We start from the raw sequence: 10,243 nt of genomic DNA, 5'->3' as shown, positions 1-10,243 counted from the left end.
TATTCTTATTATTCCAAAGTTTTGACTGGTATTCTTCTGATAATTCTTTATTCATATTATTTGAATTGATGAGATAACTAACTGGATTTTATGTTTGCAAATGTTTATTATAATTCATAGAAACACTCAAGATTTTGACTTGCTGTCTACTTCTTGAAGCCAAGTTGACTACGAATTCAAACATCTTCATCAATGGTGATAATTTAAATTTATTCATATGGAGAATATTTAGGAAATTTGTTTGCATCTAAACGTTTCTGCTTATATGAATATTCTGCGTTTGCTAATTTATCGTGTGAAATTTAAGAACTGTAGTTTGATTCATCGTTATGTTCGGGTACATAATTTCAATTGATATTAATTTGGTGAGAACAGATGGTCTTAAATCGAAATCATCTTGAATGAGAATCTTGTTTCTTTTTGTAATTATACCGGCTTAGAAATTTGAAAAATTATTACCGAAGGTTCATGCTAGCCCAGTTTGACGAGTTCAAGTGCTTCGGCATCGTTGTAGCATGGAAATCAGAGCAAGACTGGATTGGATACAGAAAACTCATTTCTGACATCACACAATGCACAATGGAGACACACCATACTCTTTACGCTCTTTTACTTGTTTCAGTCATTTGACTGCGGCCATACTGGAGCACCGCCTTTAGTCGAGCAAATCGACCCCGGGACTTATTCTTTGTAAGCCTACTACTTATTCTATCAGTATCTTTAGCCGAACCGCTAAGTTACGGGGACCTAAACACACCAGCATCGGTTGTCAAGCAATGCTAGTGAGACAAACATAGACACACAAACATACACACACGTATATACATATATATGACGGGCTTCTTTCAGTTTCCGTCTACCAAATCCACTCACAAGGCTTTGGTCGGCCAGAAGCTATAGTAGAAGACACTTGCCCATGATGCCACGCAGTAGGACTGAACCCGGAACCATCTTCAGAAAAATTGAAGAAAAACTGACACGAAACTGAAGCTTCTAAGGACCCTGGTCTGATCAGATGCGTTGTAATGGTATGAGACACCAAGCGACTGAGTGAATGGAAATGACGTGCTACTAACGGGTAATGTGGAACATTTGGGCGACACGTAGAACGAATAGTTCAGTCTCAGATGAGATGGAAGTGAACCGAAATCTGATGACGATGGGCAGACATCGAAAACAGCAATATTTTGGCTACGTTATTGGAATCTGGATGGTCTTTGCCATCATTCTCGGAAGTTGAGTGGGTGAAAACGGGTTTGCGGGAGACAAAGATTAAAATGGAGCTTTGACATCAAGGACTCTGGAGGAATTTACAATTGCAGCACGAAATTGTGGTGAGTGTGCATGTGATTGTGTTCGAATCCCAAACCTGATATTCGTCCACAATACAATCGCCCACAGTTTCTGATTAAACGGTATTGTTTCGTAAATGTTCTTTTACGATCTGTGCTCAACTTGTTAACGATAAGAATATTTAGCTGTTGAAATTACTCATTTCTCTGTCATTTATATTTAGCTTGTTTCCAAAAGTGGTACTTTGAGTGTTAATAAAAATTCAACAAACTCCACCATAAAAAGGGAATAGTAATCTTCTTAAACCATGGGCGAGATTCACTGGTAAACAATTAACTTATCAGTGACAATCAGTCACACACACAAGCAAAATTCACTCATAAATATTGTGTGTGTGTGTGTGTGTGTGTGTGTGTGTGTGTGTGTGTGTGGTGTGTGTGTATGTGTGTGTGTGTGTGTGTGTTCTGATAACGATATCGTAGCCTCGCTACACTGGTCTATCAAAATTTGTGCCCTCCGATTCACCTACAATACTCAGTATTGGACTCCATTACATAATACGCATGGTTATATAAACCAGTCATCAGTTATCTGAAATAGCTGCAAAGATAAGACTTGCTTATATTATATGAACTGTACACGCAACTTTTCATATAAATAAATTCCTTACTCTTGATATTTTATGACTGTCTTTTCTGTTTCCAGACCTGCTCGATGAAGATTGTTCTTATGGCTATTCTTATTCTCCCGATGAAGTGTTAAAGGCAACTAAAAGAAACAATAGATATAGGTGCAGGTATGGCTGTTTGGCTGTGAAGTTTGCTTTTCAACCACGTAGTTTCATGTTAGGTCCCACTGCACAGCACCTTCTAATACAACTCTGGTCCGATCAATGCTTTGTGAATTGATTTTGTAGACGAGGACTGTGTGGAAGCTCACCGTATACATACATGTGTGCATGTGTGCGTGTGTGTGTGTGTATGTATGCATGTGTGTTCGTGTGTCTAGGTGTGTGTATCTTTGGGTTTGTATTTGTCATCTCCAGTTTGATAACTGATGTTGGTTTGTTGATGTCCCTGTAATTAGCGATTCGGCAAAAGAGAGGGATTGAATAAGTATCAGACTTTAAAAACAACATAAGTACTGGAGACGATTTGCTCAACTAAAACACTTCAAGATGGTGTCCCAGCATGGCCGCAGTCTAATGACTGAAACAAGGAAAAGATAGACAATAAAAAGAAAGATTCATATAACATATAGGAGTGGTTGTTATATTTTAACCAAGAATTACAAATTACAACGTGAAGGCGCGTGGCTTAGTGGTTAGTGTGGTCGCTTCACAATCGTTTAGTTCGAGAGTTCGATATCCAGCAATGTGGTTTATTCTTGAACGAGGGACTTTATTTCACGTTGCTCCAGTCGACTCAGCTGGAAAAAATTAGTAGTACCTGTAATTCGTAAGTAGTCACTCTTGTTACATTGTTTGGTCACGCTGAATCTCCATGAGAACGACGTAAACGGTACGCTTGCCTGTGGAGTGGTCAGCCACACGCTCTTTAATTTCACGTGCAGACTGTTACGTTGACCACATCAACTGGGATCCTCCTCGTCGAAACCGACGGAATGCCAGTTACAAATTACAATGTATTCATTCCTCATTTCGTTGTTAAAATAAGTTTTCCGAAGAAATTCGAACCCAAGACGAAATGCGGGGCCAATTAGTAAGAAATTATTATCGTAAATAACATTTAAGACTGTAAAAGATTTTATAGATCAGCGTGCTTATTCAGTATTGATTATAGATTTAGTCTTTATCTAATTCCTCTTTTTAAGTGTGACCAGCTTTATTTTATAATATATTACAGAAATGTCGACATCAAAACTTACTGAAAACACTTAATGCCTGTCTGTCCACTATCGCATAAATCTGTTTTCCCCTTGTGGATTATCGCATTATAAGCTGCCTTAACCTTTATCCTTCTCTTTATCAAATTCTATTCTATAGATTTTACTTTGAAATGTGCCAATATCTTCGTAAACTTGTCTTCGCGATATTTCTAATACTATTTGATGATTAATTTATATATTTGCAACTAAACTTGTTCATAGTTATTTTAAATATTTTTCTACTTTTAAGGTAACTGGCAACGGAATTTTATCTCAGTGGCTAGCATTTTAACATTAGCACCATGAGTTCTCCGTAACCATGACAGCTAATCGTTGTATGTTTTCTTATTCGGTCTGTCTCTCAGTCGGCCTGTCTTTTCTCACTGTCTTTTCTCTTTGTCTGTATATCTATCTATCTATCTATCTATCTATCTATCTATCTATCTATCTATCTATCTATCTATCTATCTATCTATCTATTTGTCTGTATATATATATAGGCGCAAGAGTGGGTGTGTGGTAAGTAGCTTGCTTACCAACCACATGGTTCCGGGTTCATTCCCATTGCGTGGCACCTTGGGCAAATGTCTTCTTCTGTAGCTTTGCGCTGGCCAAAGCCTTGTGAGTGGATTTGGTAGACGGAAGCTGAAAGAAGCCCGTCGTATATATCTCTCTCTCTCCCTTTCTCTCTCTCTCTCTCTTTATATATATATATATGTATGTATGTATGTATGTATGTATGTATGTATGTATGTATGTATGTGTGTGTGTGTATGTGTGTGTGTATGTATGTGTGTGTGTGTGTGTGGATGTCCCCCCAACATCGCTTGTTAAGCGATGTTTCTATATATAGAAAGGAAAAGAAATGGAGCAGTAATTAACAATGATTAGTTGACCGGCGGTGTTAGTCGAGGGAGTTATACCTGGTGGAGATATCTGGCGTTGTTAATTGTAATATGCAACACTGTGACCACTAGGTTAGTCCCTACGATTACAAATAATGCCTTTGTTAAAAATTAAGTGTGCTTCTTAAATTTAGTGCGACATAATGTAATATATATATATATATATATATATATATATATTATATATATATATATATTATATATATATATATATATATAGATATATATATATATATATATGGGCTATATAAAGGAATAATAAAAAAAAAGATAAAGAGTACACAAAAATCAATTAAAATATAATGTGTTATGTGAGTCGGCAATCTAGCTTTAAAGTTAATATATTATCGAGGATTATATGCCCTAGTATACAACGTAGAGTTTAAATAGATAGTTTGGTTAGTCTGGGTACTTTAATTTAATTTAAAATTGCGATGTAATGTTAAATTATACTCTATGTATCAGGGAGGTAATAAGGTGTTAGGTAGGTCAGCTAATAACTTGTAATGTGGGTATTAGTGGTATTTAGAGAATAAGAATTTATCTTTATGCAAACATGTTGTATTTTTCTCGTCTCGTTTATTAAGTAATTCTGATGTAATCATTAAAATCAATTATTTCTTATTTATGCATAAATAACAGCAGTTATTATTAAGGTTATATAAAGATGCTGTAGCTAGGATACACCATTCTAATCTAAAATTAATGTTATTGTCTTTCAGTTCTCAGATGTAACTACTAAGTCCTGTAGAGTTCGCTTTACTTCTATTTCTGAAACTTGAGCGATGGGAATTATATCTAAGCTTCATTTCATTTTTAGTTGCTCCTATATAAGTTTCTTGTAATTATTTGAGAGTACGTCACATTGGTAGATTACGTTTTTAGTTTCATATTTATTTAAATATTCACAAGTATTTTTATCACTGCAGCCATAAGTAGCTTGCTTACTAACCACATGGTTCCGGGTTCAGTCCCATTGCGTAGCATCTTGGGCAAGTGTCTTCTACTATAGCCTCGGACCGACCAAAGCCTTGTGAGTGGATTTGGTAGACGGAAACTGAAAGAAGCCCGTCGTATATATGTATGTGTGTGCATGTTTGTGTGTTTGTGTTTGTTTCCCTAGCATTGCTTGACAACCGATGCTGGTGTGTTTATGTCCCCGTAACTTAGCGTTTCAGCAAAAGAGACAGATACAATAAGTAGTAGGCTTACAAAGAATAAGTCCCAGGGTCGATTTGCTCGACTAAAGGCGGTGCTCCAGCATGACCGCAGTCAAATGACTGAAACAAGAAAAAGAGTAAAAGAGTATATATATGTATTTATGTATGTATGTATGTATGTATGTATGTATGTATGTATGTATGTATTATGTATGTATGTATGTATACAGGGTGCGATGGGTAAACGTCACCATTTTATATTTTTAATTTCGCGCATGTGCATTGTTTGTTTTTCATTTTGTTGACTACACAGTATAGTAGGGTCAGTTGGGCACCGTCTGTAAAAAAACAGCAAAGATAAACTGAAGGCAAGGATTAAGGCAACATTCACCAACTTAAGTAAAGAGACCGTCCAGAACGTCGTCTTGACGCCGTGGTTGAAGTCAATAGCGATTTTATTGAATAAATTTACTCTTTAGTATTTCAAGATATTTTTATGTAATTTTGGTAAATATATCTGTTAGAATGATATGTCAGTGTTATTTTCCTCTTTGCATAATTTAGACGACAGTTTATTCACCGCACACTGTATATATATAACAAACGGAAAAATTTAACAAAAACATAACAAACGAAAAATTTGACAAAACCATAGTTCACGGAAAATTCACTGCTGATTCCTCATCAGTCAATGTCCAAGAGGTCATAATGGTTTAGCGCTTTTAACTTTGATACCACTCCATATTTATGTGTATATATATGTACGCTACACAAAGTCAGTTTGTGGCACTATTTTCGCACTTCTGTTACCATAGTGACGTGTTTGGGGAAATCTGAAGGTAGTTTGAAAAGCTAAAGAAAATTTTGGAATGTTTTTCTCTATTACACTCACTTCACTTTGACGGTCAAAGTTTACGTAAAGGAGGAGTGATTTCCGACTGTTTTGATGGTCAGATTCGTTCAAAACGCATCAAAAACCGTTTGTAAAGCATACATTTCACTTTCAAAGTGGGACGGGTGCCATATATTTATCTAGGCAACTCTAGCAGAGTATATATGATGTGAGACGTTGAACTAAAGCACCGGTTAATTTTAGCATTTTGGTCCACCTCACTTTGAGGGTGAAGATTTACCTAAAGAGCGAGTGATTTCTAACAGTTTTGATATTAGATTCGTTCAAAACATACCATGAGGCACAAATTTCGATTAAACAGATAACAATCGGGCGGACTGCATTGACAGGTGCCAGCAAATCAAAACGCGTCTTTCGTTCTTGTCAGTCACTGTATTAACGGCATTCGTCTCCCTCTGGTATATTTAGTGTTTCTTATTCAAGTCTATGAAGAGCTTTTATTGTAGACAATTCTACAACACTATGCCTTCTAATGGTACGTATATATTTACTATGATACACAGATAGCAATTTTAATCTAATGCTATTTCAATTGCGCACACCGAGTTTTTGTACAGCCTCGCAAGCTTCTGCAATACTATTGAATGTTTTAGTCACTGTTTCCCAAACACCCGAGCGCGAATTTCCCTTAAGCAGGTGACACTCAAGTGCATGGCATTGGCAGTCCTCACTAAAGGCAAAACACGTCTTTCGTTCTCGTGAATCACTGCACCAACAATGTTCGTCGCGCTCCGATATATATTGTGTTTCAAACACAACAAGTCTGTGAAGAGATTTTTATCTCAGACAATTCTACATGATGCCTTTCAACAGTGTAACGAATATAACAATAAGAATTTATCAGAATAAATTATATTTTCCTGACAATACACACATAAACACACACACACACGCACAGTCTTTTTACCATGTTCAGCATTTTTTTTTGTCTTTGGTCATTAAAGCTGATATCTACGAACGCGAGTGACAAATAAAACATAGACTCCATTTAGTATTTTCTTATTTTACACAGAATAAAATCATTTTCTATTAATCAACATTTTGTGATTATTGTGTACATTATCATATCTGTTTTCAATACATTCGCTTAAGTCAAGCCAGGAATTAAAACTTTGTTTTATGACGATTGTTATAACTTTGTGAAGGGATTAACACAAAAGATTAAACGAATTACTCAAAGTTCATTAACAAATTCTAAGGACTAATTCTGAAGGAAGATAAATCAAGAAGTTTCATAATAGACATAGTGGAGAGTAATATCTCTTTTACTAAAAGCTTCGTTGTCATAACCACATTATAAGCACGTCACATCTAACGCCCACACATGTTCAATATATGTTGTGGTGATGTCATATTCATTATGTTATGACGTCAATAACGTCATGTACGAAAGAAGGAAATCTATATGGAAATCTATGTGGAAACTAACGTAAAAGTTTGAGACAGTTAAACAGAATTTCAAGAGTATTTCTAACTTTTCAAGTGGCAATTAAGCTTGGAATCTACATCGTTACCATTTTCTTTCTCCACGTCGGTGGTGCTTTACGTATCATTAAAAAATGATTGTGCTATTTTTGTATCACTATCGGTAATTGATGGTAGACAGCAGCTCTTCAATGGTTGCTTTAAGTAGGTAACTATAAATGTCTGGCTTTAAATAAATCGGTTGATGGAGATGGGATATTCAGTGTAGCATCATGGGAACCAACCAACACGTGACATGTAGAGTGGTCAGTTTCAAAACTACCCAGGAGCAATAAATGCTGTCTTCTTATTAGCTCTTTACACAGTGAAAGACAAAAAATCATTGTTTGAATTTTTAAAAAATAGCCATCTATGTACCATACTCAATGTATATACATCATTAGGAAGCGTGATGGTGTGGACTTGTCTGAGAGAAAATCTCTTCATAGACCTTTTGTGTTAAAAACACAACATATCATATATATATATATATATATATATATATATATATATATATATATATATATATATTATATATATATATATATATAGATATATATATATATATATATATATATATTATATATATATATATATATATATTTACATATATATATATATAATATATATATATATATATATATATTACACATACATATTTATACATATAGATATATATATATATACATATATTATATATATATATATAGATATATATATATATACACATACATATTTATACATATAGATATATATATATATATACACATACATATTTATACATATAGATATATATATATACATATATATATATATATACACATACATATTTATACATATAGATATATATATATACATATATATATTATATATATATATTATATATATATATATATGTACACATATATATACATGTGTATGCATGTATGTATGTATGTATGTATGTATGTATGTATGCATGTTATTAATCTAATGCCGTTTCACTTTCGTAGACATAATTTAAAAAAATGATTTCTTTCCTTGATTTAATCGGATGACGAAGGGAAACGCATGACCTCAACAGTAACTCCAATATTAATAAGAAGGAGACAGGATGGAAAAGCACACAATTCATGGATCTATGTAGAAGGAAGCAATGCACCGAGATATTCAGTAATCTTCAGACCAAAGACGGAATACCTGGTCGAAAACTTGTAACAGATTAGACTCTGCTAAAAGCACCTAAGTAAACCGGATTAAGGATAAGGTATACCATCACCTAAGAATAGATATTTATTTATTTTATTTTATCTAGTTTCAGCTGACGAGCTGTGGCCATGATAGGGCACCGCCATTTGGTGTTGCTACATGATTTTACTTCACGAATGCTTTTTAGCAATTGCCATTTGGTGCATGAGAGAGTTCGATGCAGCTGCCCTCATCTGCACCTCCTGCCGTGAACTTGGTTCATCTGGGACACCTGATAGGAAGAGATCCAGTTTTATTTTAAAGACATCTGCATCCACCCCATGCAGGTCTCTCAGGTTCTTCAGAAGGATATTGAAGAGCTGTGGGCCTCTGAAGCCCAGGCTATCACAGTATCTTGTCCTACATCTTGATGGCAAATTTGGAGTCCTTGGTGCTACGCAGTGGCGCCAAGCTCTAGTATTTGAGTAACTCTCGATGCTAAAGTTTGGGATCCAGGGTCACGAGTTTCATTTACAAGCTTTTGGTGAGATCAGATAAAAATTTAAAAAATACTCACCCATGGTACCGTACTGTGAAATTGAACTCTGAACCACGCGGCAATACATGCGTTATCGGATATCAGATAGTTATACTAATAATTATAGTACGCTATGAGATTAAATACTTGGTTGCATTACACATTAGGAGTCGCCACACGAAGATATATATACTACGAGCTGTAATCACAAAAATATTATATAGTAATACAGTAATCCGTCGACTATCGCGGGTGTTACGTTCCACCCCACTCCCGCGATAGGTGAAAATCCACGAAGTAGAAACAGTACTGTACTGTATATATATTCTTTTTATTATTCTTATAATTTGTATATATTTATATTATTATAAATGCAAAACAACACCACGGAGGAATCGACGTAAGCTTAAATAATAAACCGCGATAGGTGAACCGCGATAGATGGACCGCGATATAGTGAGAGATTATTGTACACCTGGTTATTGCGTATGGAATGATCATTTAGTTATTAGGTAGTCTCTCACCATGACTGCGATGAAAAAATCAGTCACAAAATTTATCATCAAACAGTAAACACAAAGGAATCTACGTGGCCACATGATGTGCTAGAAATAGCAACCAAGTCTTATCTCCTTCACATCATACTGCGGTGTCTGAAATAGTGAAAATGTCATTTGACAATATTAATTTGAAAACCTCTAATATTTCTATTGTCATGACTAGAATGTTATTGATCAAGATTGAACTGAGACTAAATAACAACTATAACAGTAGTCAGTCCTTAGACAATCCTCCACACACAACATGACTATGAAGAATGGTCACTAGAACAACAAGCTATTACTCCTAGCAGTAGTCAGTACAGTTAAACACCTGAAACAATGAGTTCTCGTAGACAGATTGGTCTCTAACACAC

This window comes from Octopus sinensis, linkage group LG11, assembly GCF_006345805.1.
Source record: "Octopus sinensis linkage group LG11, ASM634580v1, whole genome shotgun sequence".
NCBI lineage: Eukaryota > Metazoa > Mollusca > Cephalopoda > Octopoda > Octopodidae > Octopus > Octopus sinensis.
This window is presented reverse-complemented; position numbering follows the sequence as displayed.